Below are 18436 nucleotides of genomic sequence, written 5' to 3' on the forward strand. Positions count from 1 at the left end.
TCAATCATTTGTATATATTTAAGCTCTTTGAGGTAAAATTTGTATTAATTTAGCATTTCTCTTTTTTGTGTATGGTCATGTGTAAGTTATTGGAAAATTAGTCATGTTACACTGGGATTTATTTAGAGATTCAAGCTCGAAACTCAATATTGGCAGTTATTGATGCACTTTTAAACCTACAAAAGAAACTAGACTCAAATCTAAGAAGGAAAGTGCGAATAATAATCATGTGTTTGGCTAGAGAATTTGGAATCGAAATTTGGGGAATGGAATTTAATAATTCCTTCGTTTGAAGATATTGCAAATTTAACAACGGAAAATAATTCTGGGATTTGCAGGTTACAAATTCTGGATTTATATCCTATTAAGATAGGAGTAATTTGATAAATTTGCTGAATGCAGGATTTGCTTTTGAGTGCAACAAGTTCGTGTTGGCGGTATTGCCTTCTTCAAGTGTTACCAGCCCAAATTGCCACTATTTATTACAGTTTTCTAGCCATCTAATTCCTACTTATTGCCGGCTGTTTTAGCAAAAATTATTAGGTGCTCTTAGAGCATAATGACTCAGTGCATGCTGCAAATAATTAGTTATATCCAGAGATGGCTCTATAGCCAGCCTAGGGGGTTCAAATGAACCCCCTGACCTGGCCAAAAAAAGAATTATACATATAATTTTTTTTTTTGTTTTGACCTCTAAAATAAAATTTTGAACACCCTAACTCTAAATTTTGTTTAATCCCAGTTGAAATAATCTTGAATATGATCATCTTAGTGCTACTTTCACAATATTATTTTTACAATAATTTTACAATAAAGGTTAAGTGGCAAGTTTTAATTGGTTTTTATTTCGACTCACAAATAACATCACTTTTTTACATATCTTTAATAACTTGCCACCTAGATTTTGTTATGAAAGTGTTGTGTTAGTAGCTTTACTTTGAAAATTGCTGTTTCGTTTTTAAAAATAAATAAATAAATAAACCTTCTCTCTGAACTCTAGCTTACTTTTCCATTGGTTACGGAATGAAATTGTTTTTCCCTGCACTTTTCTTCTTCATTAGCAAAAAATTACACCACTTTTAGCACACAAAAATTATAACACTATTGACCCCTTAGAAAAAATTCCTGGAACCTTCACTAGCAAGATCAGATTACAAGCATTCAAGTATAACCATTTTTACAAGCTGTCTGTCGTTACATTTACACGTAAATGATATCAAGCAATACAATACAAATCAAGCTTACACCCTTTCTATTAAAGCTAGTTGTCACACTTGTTGTCTCAAAAAACAAATCATGGTTTAACCTTTTTTTTTTTTTTTTTTTTTTTAATGAAAAAAAAAAAAGTAGAGGGGGGGACCAATGTGGCAATTTTACCTAGGTGTAACCATAGTAATACCCTATTCACTAGGTTTAAGGCCTTGTTTGGGTGCAGGGGGACTGCAGTGAGCCATAACTTCCCAACTTTATAAGAGACACTGGTGAACCTTGAGCTGTTGAGGGAGGTGATTAACGTGGCAATCATGTTTTAACCTTTCTATCACTACGAATGTGGGCGCCATATCGTACGCGTACCATTATTATGGGCTAGCATGGGTTTCGTGAATTAATTTTTGTGTGTGCTTAGAGCATTACCATCAGGTGTGTTAAATGCCAAAGACACACCTAACACCAAAAAATCACTCTCATGAGATGTTCTAAATGCCAAAATATTTGGCATGAATGAATAGTGCCATCTCAAATATAGAAGCATACGGACAACAATTGTAAAAGTTTTATTATTATTTTATTCTCTTTTCTCTCTCCTCTCTCACCTGTCTTTTCTCTCTCCCATTTGCCTGAGTCTCTCTTCCTCACTCATTCTCACTCTCAGCTTCTCCTTTCTTCCTTTCTCTAGGGCACACCACCAACCACCAACACAGCCACACCAACCCATCCCAACCCATGAACTTGACCACCAACATAGCCACAACAACCTATCCTAACTGCCATGACACAGCCATACCAACCCATCCCAACCCACGAACCCGACCACTAACACAACCACACCAACCCATCCCAACCACCACAACATAGCCTAACCAACCCATCCCGACCCACAAACCCGACCACCAACACAGCCACACGAACTCAACCCACCACATCCACAGCAACCCATGGCCTGATCACCATGCCATGCCACGCCGCTGAGCTTGTTGTGCCATCCACCACATCATCAGAACCTCCCACCATTAGATCTTTGTCAATTGGCCTGTAGTGGTGGGTTTTTCTTTTGGGTTTGTTTGATTTGGGATGGATTTTGAAGTTTGTGAATGTGATGGATTGTGGGTTAGTTGTGGCAATGGTACTGTGGTTGTGGTAGCAATTTGGTGGTTGTGGTGGTTATTTTTTGGGTTGTTGTGGATTTTTTTTTAAATTTTTTTATAAGGTGGTGTTGGTGGATGTGGGTTTGTGCTGGTGGTGGTTGTTAGTGTTGTTGCGGTTGTGGTTGTTGGTGGCCATTGTTGCGGCAGTGGTGGTTGTGCCATTGTTGTTGTTGTTGTTGTTGTTGTTGATGAGGAGGAGGAGGAGGAGGAGGAGTTAATATATTATTTTAATGTGTTGTAAATATTATTTTAATGTATAAAATTGAAGAATAAAACATGTGATGTGATGAATGAGATATTGTAAAATGATGTGGTAAAATAATAAAGTGGATTTTTGATGTGTCAAAATGACATTTTTATAGAAGAGCGGATGAGAATGCTCTTACAACGGCTCACCTCACTACCTAACTTATTGACATTTTTTGTGACCAATGGTCATTGTATTTATTGTATAGAGCTCTGACTTACTTTGTGAGTATATTTAATGAAATTATTATGATAATTCTTGATATTAGTACTTGATATGATTTTATTTGGATTGAATTGCCAAAAGGAACAAAATCTACTACCGGTACCTTTGAGATGTTTTTCTCATGCTTTGGACCCTTTTGGGTTCGGAGTGTGACACAAGCAGTGTGATGCATAAAAGAGAAGCTGCTGCAACTGCTGCGAGCTTAAGTTCCCTATTGTCACTCTCATAAAATGAGAAGCCATAGACCACAGGAGGCACTAAGCGAAAAACAAGGAATGATAATATGGCAACTGAGGCATGCACAGTGAAATTGCTTTTCTGCCCCAACACTTCTTGGTATCGATCCACTTGTTCTTCTGTTCCATTCGATTTCAAGGTCACTTTAGATTCATCCTTCCTCAATTCCTTTAGCTGTAATTTTATAATTTTAGTTCAAGATCTATAGGGTTAAAAACTATACTTATAGAAACAAGTTTCATACCACTTAACATACTTCAAATTATCGGCTAAATCTAAGACATGTTGTACAATATTTACAAAAAACCTAATTAAGGATGTTTTAATTGTATAACTTAGTTAAAAAAAACAGTAATTGTTATCTCACACTTGTTAATGTACACTCCATATATACATATCCACAATTTCACACATGATGTCCATATATATATTTATTGATGTTCATATTTAAAACGTGAAATAAGTGGTGTGTATATATGATGTACAATAAAGAGTGCCTAATAATCAATGCCTTAAACCATATAGACAATTTATGTCAAGATTTGGAGAATATCTGAATGTATCGTCAGAGGCATTACTGAAATTGTCTTGTTTATTGATCAGGTTGAAGGAGAAGTTTTTGGGGACAAAAATGAGAGGACCTTGTATGAATTGATGAATTGTGAGACTTGAAATGGAAGTTTTGACAAATAAGTTATACACAAATAAAAAAACTCGCATTATGACCAATGACGAAAAGTACACCAATCGGGTTTGCCGATGCCAAGGCTATAATTTTCACTGCATTGAGGAAATAGTTAATAACTAAAACCAACATATGTAAAATAGAAAAAGTTAACTGCCAGTAGTATTCATGGCTGAAAGGAATGATAGGTTGGGGTAGATGATTCAATCACAAAACAAGAAGTTAAGATTAGTATGAGGCCCAAATATGGGTTATGTAGATGATATATGTACCTATATGGTTTTTTATTATTATTATTTATTTATTTATTTAAAATTTTAATAATAATGAATAAAAATATTTTATTAATTAAATAGGTTAATCTTTTTTTCTTTTTTTTTTTGGGTTTTTCATGTGACTCCTTAAAAAATTATGCAAGCATTGAAAGTTGAAAGGTGATCCCGAAACTAAATAGCAATTACTGCTATTTTAGCTTACCGTTATACCAAAAACGGCCGAGCAGCAGTGGAGGCATAGGTATAAATTTTAGCTAAACTTGTAACGACCCAAGGAAAAGCGCTAGTCACATCTGCGCTATACCTCAAAAGGATTAGTCACACTTGAGGCTCCTTGCAGTTGTTAATAAAGCCCAGTTCAACCCAATAAATACCCGATGTGGGACTCATCACACACCCCACACACATCACACAATCAATTAAATTGGGGCATCACAATCTCCCCCACTTAAATCCCTAACGTCCTTGTTAGGGCCCACTTTGTGGGGTAGTGTCTCTGAGCCCACACGGGATTACTGAGCTGGCTCTGATACCATATGTAACGACCCAAGGAAAAGCGCTAGCCACATCTGCGCTATACCTCAAAAGGACTAGTCACAATTGAGGTTTCTTGTAGTTATTAATAAAGCCCAGTTCAACCCAGTAAATACCCGATATGGGACTCATCACACACTCACACACATCACACAATCAATCAAAATTGGGGTATCACAATCTCCCTCACTTAAATCCCTAACGTCCTCGTTAAGGCCCACTTTGTGGGGTAGTGTCTCTGAGCCCACATGGGATTACCGGGACGGCTCTGATACCATATGTAACGACGCAAGGAAAAGCGCTAGCCACATCTGCGCTATACCTCAAAAGGACTAGTCACAATTAAGGCTCCATGTAATTGTTAATAAAGCCCAGTTCAACCCAGTAAATACCCGATGTGGGACTCATCACACACCCACACATCACACAATCAATCAAATTGGGGCATCACAATCTCCCCCACTTAAATCCGTAACGTCCTCGTTAGGGTCTACTTTGTGGGATAGTGTCTCTGAGCCCACATGGGATTACTGAGCCGGCTCTGATACCATAAGTAACAACCCAAGGAAAAGCGCTAGCCACATCTGCGCTATACCTCAAAAGGACTAGTCACAATTGAGGCTCCTTGTAGTTGTTAATAAAGCCCAGTTCAACCCAGTAAATACCCGATGTGGGACTCATCACACACCCCACACACATCACACAATCAATCAAATTGGGGCATCACAATCTCCCCCACTTAAATCCGTAACGTTCTCGTTAGGGTCTACTTTGTTAGCGTGAACCTTTAACTCAAGTGGGGGCATGAAAGTGTTGGAACATTGACTTGGTTCTAGTTGGCTGGGAGTGATTGTGGCTTCTTTACTGGCTCGCCCATTCCAAGCCAGGAATTGAGCTCTGAGACTTGAGCGAAGGCTCTGGGTCTCGTTGCTTCTAAAGAAGACGGCACAGCGTGAGGCTGGACTCACAGAGCAGCGACTACCTCTCCTTCCTGGCAGTGGAAGGAAAACGAGCTAGTGCCACTCACACCCAACATGGCCTTATGGGCTGATCTCAATTGAACCAACTCTTTTTCATGAAGATTGTGATGCCCCAATTTAATTGATTGTGTGATGTGTGTGGGGTGTGTGATGAGTTCCACATCAGGTATTTACTGGGTTGAACTGGGTTTTATTAACAACTGCAAGGAGCCTCAATTGTGACTAGTCCTTTTGAGGTATAGCGCAGATGTGGCTAGCGCTTTTCCTTGGGTCGTTACATATGGTATCAGAGCCGGCCCGGTAATCCCGTGTGGGCTCAAAGACACTTCTCCACAAAGTGGGGCCTAACGAGGACGTTAGGGATTTAAGTGGGGGAGATTGTGATACTCCAATTTGATTGATTGTGTGATGTGTGTGGGTGTGTGATGAGTCCCACATCGGGTATTTACTGGGTAGATCTGGGTTTTATTAACAACTACAAGGAGTCTCAATTGTGACTAGTTCTTTTGAGGTATAGCGCAGATGTGGCTAGCGCTTTTCCTTAGGTCGTTACATATGGTATCAGAGCCGGCCCGGTAATCCCGTGTGGGCTCAGAGACACTACCCCACAAAGTGGGCCCTAATGAGAACGTTAGGGATTTAAGTGGGGGAGATTGTGATGCCCCAATTTGATTGATTGTGTGAAGTGTGTGGGTGTGTGATGAGTCCCACATCGGGTATTTACTGGGTAGATCTGAGCTTTATTAACAACTACAAGGAGCCTCAATTGTGACTAGTCCTTTTGAGGTATAGCGCAGATGTGGTTAGCGCTTTTCTTTGGGTCGTTACAGAACTGCTACAGTGCACATCTATCTTTAGATGTGCACTGTAGCAGACATCTAAAAAAAAAAAATTAATTGTTTATTCACCCCTAGATTAAAATAATATTGCTTTGGTTACTTTTTTCATTTCTTTTATCTCACCGTCCTCTCTCTCAGTAACTCTCAAGCTCCCAAAGCTCTCATCTCTCATCGCTCAGTTTACCGCCGTCCCAACCGCCGTGGTTGTGGTTTTCTTTTGTTTTTTTTGTTTTTTTTTTCCTATGTTGTGTTGTGGTTGCCGTGGTGGTTGTGGCCGGTGATGGTGGTGGGCTAATGGTATAGGTGGTTGTGGATGGTGCTGTAGATTTTTTTTTTTTGGTAAGATATATTATTTTATTGTAAATAATATATTATTTTAGTGTAGATGATATATTATTTTACTGTGATGTTTATATTATTTTATTGTGTTGAAAGTTAAAATAGATCCACTGCTGTAGCATGTCTATAGGTAAAATAGATAAAGTAACTTTTGGTGGAGTTAAAAAGCTAAATTTTTAACTCCACTGCTGTGAATGCTCTTAGGCTGACAAGGTGAGATTTAGGCCATGTGCCACTGCCTTCTGTTTAAGACTTTAAGGTAGTATATCTCCAATAATAAATCTAAAATAATCCATATATCTCTTATCCCTGGGAAGTGGGAACCTGTCACTCTTTGACCCAAAAAAATACTAAAAGTAAAGTTGTGTTAGAAAATAATTAAAGGAAATTACACTTCTATCCAAAAATAAAAAAATACACTTGATTTAGAAAATAAAATATTCAATTTTTTTTTCTTTATACAGCACAGCATGATCATAATGGTACATGCCTACATGGGTAAGTTTTTGTTGCATTCACAATTCCTCCATATCGTGACATAATAACACTACAATAAACTTGAGTTTTTTCAACATTTTTTTATTTACGGTTACTAAAAAATGTTAATAAAACCCCTAAGTCTCTACAGTTGTACTCAACTGTTGATCAAAATAAGGAAATTAACTTACTTATTTCTGCAGTTGGCACAACTGTTGAAACAAGTGTTAAAAAATATTAAATAAAAGTTTTATCCTCGGGTTTGATGAATGTAGAAGATAAACCACATCTTTTATCTACGGTTGTCAGTGTTGAAAATTAGAAACACGGAATTTATATAAAGCTACAGAACAAATCAAAGTTTGATAGATAGCTCTCACAGTTTCTCATTTTCTCTCTAGTAGCTCAAATCTCTCTCACACAAAACTTAGAAATTTCAAAGCCAATTTCATAGATTTGGGTAATTTTGTGTGATTCTAAGATGCTTCATTCACTGGTTATTGTGGATTTACCCATTCCCTCATGACTCGTTCCCTTGAAGCAATATTGATCGTGTTGATTTTTCATAAAGCTATCTCTCTGGTATTTTGAAATTTTGGGTATTTTGTTTTTAATAGTGTTATTTATTTATTATGGTAGTTGTAAATAGTTAGTTTTGTATTGGTTCAGTAGTTTTTTTTTTTTTTTTTTTTTTTTTTTGGGGGGGGGGGGGGGGTGGGATTATGAATATGGGACTGATACTATTTTTTATTGTGATTATTATTCGAACTTTCATAAGGTTTTATTGAAGGATTTGGTTTGAATTAAGGTTAGGATTTGGGGATATGGTTTGCTTTTGGGAATACTTGCTGTGGACCCATTGTGTTGACTTTTGTATATATTCAATATGGTTAATGTGCAAGAGGTGTTGGGTTTTGAATTGCCTTGCCAAGCTTATGATTGGTTGCTCTCTTATGACAATGATTAGGACTATGTGAAAGACGAGCAAAGAATGTATTTGACACTGCAAAGTTTTCAAATAATGAAATGGCTTGTTTTATTTTTTTTTGATTAAGTAATGAAGTGGCTGGTTTTATTGAAATGGATTTGTATACTTATTCTTGATGTTTACGCTTTCTTGGATTAGCACTTCCTATGCAATGTTTACTCTTCTTGGATTACAGGATTAGCGCTCTATATAATGTCCATAATTAGAATTGTTTATCAAGAACTCGGTAGGCAGAGTTTAAAGTTGGTAAAGTACATGAGTCAACTAGGCTATTCTTCACTTGTCCATTTCGTTGTTGTTGTGATTAAGGCTATAAGCTTGGCCTTGATTTTTGATTTGATTGGCTGTGTGAATTATTATCAGGCATGATTTAAAGTCGGTATTGTAAACGAGTTGAGAATGGATGAGGATAGGTTGATATTAGGTATAATATTGAATTATCTATTATTGAGTGGCATGACAGGCAGTTGTTTGACATGGGAAATTTGTTGCTTCATTCTTTTAGATTTATATGTCAAAGCTCTCTGTTAGTTTGGTTTGGATGTGCCACACTAAATTACTCCTGAGATGATTGCGTTTTCCGAGGAACCAGCAGTATATTTGTAATGATAGTATCTGAATGGGTATCATGAAAAAATTAAGTGTATTAGAAATCAATGCAATTTTAGTGTATTTAATCTTAATCTGCATTTGGTTGCTGCAGAAAAGTGAGCTCCATAGCTACATGTGGTGATGTTTTGTCCTATGCAGATTTTTTTTTGTCCCCTAATCTATGGACACCAAATAAAATCTTTTCTTAGATTTTGCTTTCATTTGAAACTGGCTACTTGGTTCTTCTAGTGAATGTTTAGGGCTGCATTAAAAAATTGTCCTATAACTGTATATTGACTTATACACACACACCAAAAAAAAAAAAAAAAAAAACCTGTATATTGACTTATATAATTTTCATTGTGAGGCTGGTGGTCTTCCTGGACAGAAGGCTGCTTGTAGAATGAACTCCAAACAGAGTAGAAATTATCTTGTAGTGGATGGAAATTGGAATTGGTTATGGGATAAACCTGCCCATTTATTGTGGTTGTTTAATTTTGCTAAAAATAGATTCTGAGTTGATATGGATCATGTTGATATGAATTAATGGAATTAAATGTTTCAAAATGAAGGTTTGGTTTGAATTATTTCTGTACTTTGGATAAAGTTGTTGACCATTTGATTTATTTTCCAATATCTACACTCAATACCATACTTTGAAGGCTTTTATTCAGTTAGTATGTTTTGTATCTATTCAAATGGTCTTTGCCTTTTCTTCCTAATGATATCCAAGAGTTTAGGATAGAGACTTACCTATTGGTTTCATCCTTCTAAAAGTTATTGATTTTTAGATTTGAATTTTTTTGTACTAGTTTAATGTTTGGATTTAAATGTTTGGCAGGTCATCCTGCTTTGATTGCACGCCACCGACCATTCCCTATCACGCATCGAGTTGCAGAGAGGTGGTTACATCACATGCAACAAGCATTGGATGGCACCACGGATATTGATGCTGACTCAAAAGTCAGAATGACGAATTTTTCAGGTATAAAATTTTCTGACTCAAAACTTTCTCTCATATATATTTCACATCTTGTAATATTAAATTTTCTTTCTTTTTGAGTTCAAATTTCATTACACTTTATGCCTATCTTTATGTTTTTCAGGCACATAGCATTCTTTCTTGTAGCTGGAGATGAGTTGAAGAGTCAGAACCAACAACCTCAATGTTAAGCATGGGACCAGCAACCAGACTCCATGTAAAAATTTTTAACAAATATTTCCTAATTCAGTTGTGAGAAGCAACAAAGTTACTATTATTCATCAAACCTCCTTAATGTAAAAGGAATACTTCCTTACACCCTTTTCTCAATAAATCTTATAATGTCTACATTCGCTTAACTGTTTTGTTATTATGCAAAATTCTAGTGTTTATATTTGCTTCATGGTGGTGAGCTCATGAAGTTGGTTCCCATTTCCCAGTAGTGTAAACTTGAAATTGCAACAACACACTGACAGTGGGAGTTGTGTAGTCTGTAAACAAATCTTTCCACCCAATGAGTTGCAAATACTTCAATATTCACATATCATAGTTAGATATTTGATTTCCTAGGGTAATCAATTATTTATTTATTTTTGAGAAAAGGCGAAGACCATTTGAATAGATACAATGGATAAGCAGAGATTATCCATTGTATTGGTAATTTTTTTTTTTTTTTTTTATTGTGTTAAAAGAGTAGTTGATTGGTTGTTGCAAATTTAATTAGGAATTGCACAATTGTGTTTACATTATATTTTGAATTAGGTTATTAAATTTTGATCAATGTAAAAAGTGCATCCAAATTTATTTATTTTAAAGAAAATACTTATTTCAACGTTTACAAACCGTTGAAATTTATTTCAAGATACCCTTTATCGACGGTTGAGTATGTAGAAAAAGTAATAAGCATCTTTATGTGTTTATGTTTCAATGGCTTTTAATAATACTTCGACGTTTATTAACCATTGATAAAAGTGTAACATTTTTTTCGACGGTTGCATAGGCCGTAGAAAAAAAATTTCGACATAGTTTTTAATGGCGGTTCTCGACAGTTACTTTAACTGTCGAAAATAGTATTTTCAACGGTTTTAGCTGTTGAAAGTAATCAAATTTCTTGTAGTGAGAGTGGCAGCTACACTTGACTCAAACCAACCTAGCTTCTCAACGAGTTTTTTAACTAACCTGCTAAGAAAGAAATGCCAGAGACCCCAAGTCCAATTGCCAAGTAGTACAATATATTTGTGATATAGTTGTACCACTCAGTTGGTTTTTGGATTAAGTCTTCACAATGGCAAGTAGTGTGATGAATAAAAGAGAAGCTACTGCAACTGCTGCGAGCTTAAGTTCCCTATTGTCACTCTCATAAAATGAGAAGCCATAGACCACAGGAGGCACTAAGCCAAAAACAAGGAATGATAATATGGCTACTGAGGCATGCACAATGAAATTGCTATTCTGCCCCAACACTTCTTGGTATCGATCCACTTGTTCTTCTATTCCATTCGATTTCAAGGTCACTTTAGATTCATCCTTCCTCAATTCCTTCAGCTGTAATTTTATAAAATTAGTTCAAGATCAATAGGATTAAAAAATATACTTATAGAAACAAGTTTCATACCACATAACATACTTCAAATTATTGGCTAAATCTAAGACATGTTGTACAATATTTACAAAAAAATCTAATTAAGTATTTTTTAATTGCATAACTTAGTTAAAAAAACACAGTAATTGTTCTGTCGCACTTGTTAATGTACGCTCTGTATATGTAAAGTTGTGATTTACAAATTTGTATTGTGTTGGCTTTTATTCCGTGTCAAATTTGATTATAATTTTATTCAATCTTTTGTACCCTGTATTTGTTGTGGGAATTTATTGTAAGGGTTGTGTGATAGTGAGAGAGAGTGTGAAGACTCAAGCTATTGAAGAATGAAGTGTTTTCGCAGGTAGCTCGCGACTTAGCATCCCACAAAGTAACTCATGTGCCTTGCACATGCTGGAATGCGAAGAGTCAAGCCAGGTGGAGACAACTGTGTCTCGTGAGTATATCGCAGGTAAGGCCTTCCCGCGAGACACCCGTGAGACATTCTGTTCTGCCAACCTGTCCATTCTGATACGCACTTTCTGTGCCTACACTATTTATACCCATATTACCCACAAATGCTTAAGAGAGCTTCTGAGAGAAAACCCTAGCTAAAACACTTGAGAGTTAGAAATTGTTAATCCAACAATTCTCTATACCTTTGTTTGTGGATTTTCCTCATCTCCTACCTCTCCATTTCCATACCATTGAGAGGTCAATAGCCCAAACACTTACCACACCTTTTAAGAGTGTCCAGTGAGGTTTTGGTGCTGCTGGGAAACATTGGAAGAAGCCAAACATGGCAGATGCAACATGGAGCTTGTTGCGGGATCCGGAGAGCTAGACAAGACACAGTTCCGATAAGCCTTGTTGAAGTAGGAGCTTGGAGGGCTTAGGTACAGAGGGTAGATTAGGCTTAGAGGGTTTCTTGCTCACCCATGTATCCCAACTAATTCTCTAGTGGATCGATTTCCGCTTGGAGGGCGGCGAAGAGGTTTTTCGCCGAGTTCTTCGGTTTCCTTTTCGATAACATGTCTCGGTGTTATCTGTGTTTGCATCTCTCTTCCCTACTCTTGTTTATTTTATTTTACTGCTGTGTTGATTTAAACATGAATTAGAGTAGTTTGCTTGCGTTTACACTATTCCGCACTTAGTATTAAAACAACCAAGCCGTAATTTGAATTGAGGGTCTAAACGAGCTCTAGTGTTTTCACACATTTCGAGCTTTCAGTATATACAACATCCACAATTTCACACATGATGTCCATATATATATATATATTTTTTTATTGATGTTCACATTTAAAATGTAAAATGAGTGATGCGTATGTATGATGTATAATAAGAAGTGCCTAAGAATCAATGCCCTAAACCATATAGACAATTTATGTCAAGATTTGGAGAATATCTGAATGTATCATCAGAGGCATTACTGCAACTGTTTTGTTTATTGATCAAGTTGAAGGAGAAGTTTCTGGGGACAAAAATGAAAAGACCTTGTATGAATTGATAAATTGTGAGACTTGAAATGGAAGTTTTGACAAAAAATGTTATACACAAATAAAAAAACTCACATTATGACCAATGACAAAAAGTCCACCAATCAAGTTTGCCAATGCCAAGGCTATAATGTTCACTGCATTGAGGAAATAGTTAATAACTAAAACCAACATATGTAAAATAGAAAAAGTTAACTGCCAGTAGTATTCATGGCTGAAAGGAATGATAGGTTGGGGTAGATGATTCAATCACAAAACAAGAAATTAAGATTAGTATGAGGCCCAAATATGGGGTATGTAGATGATATATGTACCTACATGGTTTTTTTTTTTTTTTTGAAGTGAAATAAGTAGGCTAATCCAAGTACATATGAAAATATAGATGAGAAGAATAAAACTTAAGTAGTTCTTTAGGTTCTGTACCTTTAACTTCTCTAATTTAATTTCTCAAAAAAAAAAAGTTCTCTTATTAAATCCAAATATATAATTATATTAAATTTAATTGTTTTTATTACATTGATCAATGTAGCTATTTAGTTGGAAGTTGGTGTTGGGGAGAGCCACATTTGGAAGACTTTAATTGAGTAGTTAATATAATATATATATATATATATATATATATTTTTTTTTTTAAGCTGTGATTTTTGACTTTTCCACCTGTGCACTATTCATGCACTATTCATAGGACCTACAACCACTTTATTCAGAAAAATATTAAAAATGGGTCCCACAGTACTATTCATACATTTAAAAATTATTTTGCTACAGTGTATTCAATTTTCAGCAAAATAAGCTACATCTAATCGGACCCTTAATCAAAAAGTCTAAACCTATTAGGTATGAGTTCAACTATATTATATTAACCACTATTTATTTTCATTAGTATCTAATGTGAAAGTTCACTACTTAACCAACCACACTACTCATGTGAATATTCCAACTTTTGGAACTTTGATCTTACTTGTATTTGAGCCAAGAAATAGTTCAATTAAATTATAAATTAAAAAGATGGCCAATTATGTTAAATAAAGACATTAGCTAAAATGATAGTCACATGGCAAAATATGACAGATTTAATCAACTCTATGCCAAATCATTATATTTGAAATGTCCAAAAATCACGCAAAAAGTAGTTGCAATTGTTTCATATGGAAAGTTTAGCTACAAAATTGGTTATAGTTGCAATTGTTTCATATGGAAAGTTTAGCTACAAAATTGGTTATAGCCTTAGGCTATAACCTTAATCTGATATAACTAAAGATTGAGTAGCTTTTCATATTTTTATTATAGATTTTCTTATTGTATACTTATTTGTCTTCACCAAGCATGTAGGGTTTCTCATTCTGAAGAATAAGGAATTGAACTTGAAGGCTGAAGCTAGCAGTATCACAAATCAGAAAGATGAAGCAAGAACTAGAAACGAAGAGGAAATGTGCTGAAGAGCTTAAGGACATAGAGGGGCATGCACACATGCATGCTAGAACTGTATGTACTATGTAGATTTGGAAAAAGAATTTTTTTTTCTTTTATAAATATCAAAATTTATTAACTTAAAAAAGAAATCATCATGTCTACTAGAAAAAAAAAAGGTCAATGCTAAAAGTTTTTTTTTTTTTTTTTTTTTTTTTTTTGAGAAACCAGACCCAAGGGCCTATTAGATTAATAAGAAAAGAAACTACAAAGTATCACGAGATACAAGAGGAGCTATATCGTCAGGAACGGATTCAATTCAAACCTGAAACTCATTACCAAACTTGGACTTTCTGGCAAGAAAATGGGCGACTAAATTACCTAGTCGTTTTACATGAGAGAAATTACAAAAATGTAAGTCACTAGCTAGGACAAGGGAGTCATTTTTGACATGACCGAACTCAGGATAGTTATGAACTCAATTTAGGGTGACTTTCTGTAATTAATCTTAAGACTTTTTATCCCAACTAATAAAAGAAGAGCCCTCATCACATAATAGGTACCATGCAATGCAGAGATCCACTGCCACTGTTGTTCAGTGTGTTCTAGATGATGTGGTGGAAGAAATCCTGGGTGGGCTAACAGTGAAAATTGTGAAATCATTAATCCGATTTACGTGCGTTTCCAAATCTTGGTACTCCATCATCACCCACCCATCTTCATTACCAAACACTTGAATCTCAACCAAACCTTAGCCAAATCATTAATATCCACTAACAATCACTGTGGTTATCTGTTACATGCTCCTAAAGTAACGGAAAATAATAGTTCATCTTCCAAAGAACTGTACAGGGTTTGTAGAAATAACGACCACAAATACAAACGGACCCAGATTTCTAAGTGCAGCATAGTTGGCTTTTCTAACGGCATTTACTGCCTAGCTAGTTATGGCAGAGATCGTAGTGATATATATTTGTGGAACCAAACATTAGAAAGTTGAAGAAGCTTAAACTAGCTACTCCCTGTCCTGACAAGTACAGTTATGTTGGTTTTGGGTTTGTATTTGATTCTCAAAACGATGACTTCAAGATTCTGAGACTTGTGGCTGCTTGTGTGAGCGAGATTTACACATTGAGTACGGATTCGTGGAGAAATGTTTTAAAATCGGGGTATGGATGTATTGATTTTAAAGTCACCCTTCATATTTTGTAATGGAGTTCTGCACACTATAGCACATACTAACTACTTTTTTCATTGTATTTTGTCCTTTGATTTCAATGATGAGAGGTTCCGTAAGATAATGGGGCCTCGTAGGTACTCATATGGAATAATTCTATTTTCTTTTCAACTAGTGGTTTTCAAGGGATCACTGGCTTTAATTACAACATATGGGTGATGGAAGATTATAGTGTGGCTAAGTCTTGGACTTAGAAATGTGTTGTATCAATAGATTGGGTTCATAAGTTCTATGGCTGCATTGACAAGGGTGAACTTCTAATTAAGAATGACATTGGTGTGGTTTCAATTTATCCGGAGAGTCTAAATCAGAACATTCTTGCAATTAAAGATGCTAATTGGTTGGCTTACATAGCTAATTCAGTGGAGAGCTTGATTTTACTTGGGGTGCGTTTGAATTGACTTCAAACTAATTCCGGAAATGATTTTCCGGAAAATTCGGTGTTTGGCTGTCACGGAAAATGTTATTTTCCGGAAAATCATTTCCGGTTGACCACGAATTTTCCCTTTGACCACGGAAAATGATTTCTGCCTTCATTTTCACTTCATTTCACTTCCGGAAAAAGAGAGAGAGAGAGAGAGAGAAGAGAGAGCCCAGATCAGAGAGAGAGAGGGACGATCGCGCCGACAAGCGGCACGATCGACGATCGCGCCGCTCGTTCGACGATCGCACCGCGCCGACGAGCGGCGCGGTGCACGATCGCGATCGTCGATCGAGCGGCGCGATCGACGAGCGCGATCGTCTCTCGTCGATCGACGAGCGCGCTCGTCTCTCGTCGATCGACGATCGCGATCGACGAGCGCGCTCGTCTCTCGTCGATCGACGATCGCGATCGACGAGCGCGCTCGTCTCTCGTAGATCGACGAGCGCGATCGACGAGCGCGTTTGTCAATCGCGATCGACGAGCGCGTTCGTCGATCGCGATCGTCGATCGACGATCGTTCGTCGATCGCGCTCGTCGATCGACGAGCGCGCGTTTGAATCGACGAGCGCCGCTCGTCGGACGCTGGTCGGACGAGCGTTTCGCCGGATTTGATGTATTTTCTGGTAAAATGATTAAATGAACCAAACACCAAAATTAATTTTCCGTAAAATGAATTTTGTGACAGCCAAACACATAAAAACGTTTTCCTTTCCGGAAAATAGCATTTCCGGAAAATAGAATATTTTCCGGAAATGATTTTACGCGAACCAAACACAGCCTTGATGACGGTAAGTAAATGTGAAAATTTACTTCAGCTATTATTTCGCTTTCAGTTTTTCCATCATCATTGTATACATAAAACTTGAATTAGTGGTTTTCCTATTCTATATAGTTTTTATTATTATTGTTTTTTTTTTTATATATATGTTAATGATACAACATCATTAATTAATTTTTTTGGCAAATAACAAAAAGTACTACATCCACAACATTTTTACAACAAATTATAGATGGTTAGTTAATATTGGTTCAAATTTGAACCTAACACTAAGATTACTTTTTTGCCTTAACAATAACAACTAGTAACAACCTCTTACTTAGAATTTATTGTAAAAATGTTGTGGACATATAATTTCTCTATTGAAATTATATCAGAAAAATATGTCAAGGTACTTATTTTTATTAAATTTGAAAAAAAAAAATAAAAAAACAAAAAAAAAAATTTATACAGTACTTGGCTTTCTAGAAATAAAGTACCGTGTAAAAAAAATTGAATAATATGCTAAAGATACTTTATCTCCCAGAAATCAAGTACCGGCGAAAAAAAAAAATTACATGGTACTCGGCTCGCTAAATATCGATTACTGTGTAAATAAAATTTAAATTGTAATCGATTTTCTAGAAGTCGAGTACCCTGTAAATAAAATTTAGATGGTACTTAGATCGACGTTCAAGTGAGGTCCAGTCTAGTTCATCTCCATTAGAAGTTTCAGAGATGCAGCATGGCTGCATGGGTATAGCAGTGAGGGGGAGACTCTGTATTCTGAAGAAGCTGACGAGAGAGGAAATTATACAAGTCCTAGAGAGGGAAAGTTTCAGCAAGTGGGACAGAGCCAGAGTTGTGTAATTTACAAAAGATCAGGCATTGTCCAAAGGAACTCAGTAGCTCGGGGAAAATCACTAGAAAAGCAGAGAAGCTGTTGCTGTGCAGAAACCTATTCAAGGTGAATAAGAAAACTCGGGCCATGTTACTAGTTACTCTTACATTTTTTGTTGATGTTGTTTTTCTTTTATAGACATTAAGTTCCAGGTTGGTGATATATGTATCTGGATGCTTCAGAAATCTTAACAAACCCTGCCCGAACAATCCTTTCAAAGTAAGTTGTGCATGGGTTGTACTACATGTTTACAAACTAACTTGGAACTGGTGTATTGGATAACTCAGGGAGTTGGTAGGTACTACAAGGATGAATTGAGGAGATGATTGGGAACAAGTAGGGCTAGGCAATATGCCTGTCCTACAGGAGCTACACCCAATCTTCTTGATTTTTTTTTTTTCAGCTAGGCTCAGGGTTTCCTTCTGCTAAGAACATGTGTCCTTGGCCCTGTTCTAATAATTCAACCTTGGAGTTCATACTATCACCAATGCTAATTTCTTCTCTGTTTCTTTTCTTTTCTTCGCAATCAAACAGTGACTGTGATAGTTAGAATTGTGGAGACAAAGTTCAATAATAATTAGCTTTTTTGTTTGCTTGATTTCATTCTGTATTGGCTTTGTTTCAATTCTCATTTTGTTTGTTTCCTTTTCTTTTTTTCTTGCTCTTGCCTCAGCCTGGTTGCTGAAAAAAATGTAGAGGATATCAGACAACAAAGAAGAAAGGAGCAGAGAATAAGAAGACTGAAAGGAAGAGTAAAACGACACTACAAATAAACTAAGCTACAAGCCTACTTAGAAGAGCAGCTAAACGGCATGTAGTCTTGGTTGATTATTTAACTCAGATTATGGCACACGTATTGTAACT

The 18436-nt window shown here is 36.2% G+C and overlaps 1 protein-coding gene and 1 long non-coding RNA gene across 5 annotated transcripts in view; both read left to right on the forward strand.

Annotated features, from left to right (window-relative positions):
- LOC126699130 (ankyrin repeat-containing protein BDA1-like) overlaps positions 1 to 18436 on the forward strand; it is a 95961-nt gene that overhangs the window by 47764 nt on the left and 29761 nt on the right. The window lies entirely within an intron of this gene.
- LOC126699132 (uncharacterized) lies at positions 7516 to 10205 on the forward strand. Its single transcript, XR_007646690.1, has 3 exons — positions 7516 to 7786; positions 9625 to 9768; positions 9890 to 10205. It is a non-coding gene; the product is annotated as an uncharacterized LOC126699132 (long non-coding RNA).

Source organism: Quercus robur, chromosome 9 (assembly GCF_932294415.1).
Source record: "Quercus robur chromosome 9, dhQueRobu3.1, whole genome shotgun sequence".
NCBI lineage: Eukaryota > Viridiplantae > Streptophyta > Magnoliopsida > Fagales > Fagaceae > Quercus > Quercus robur.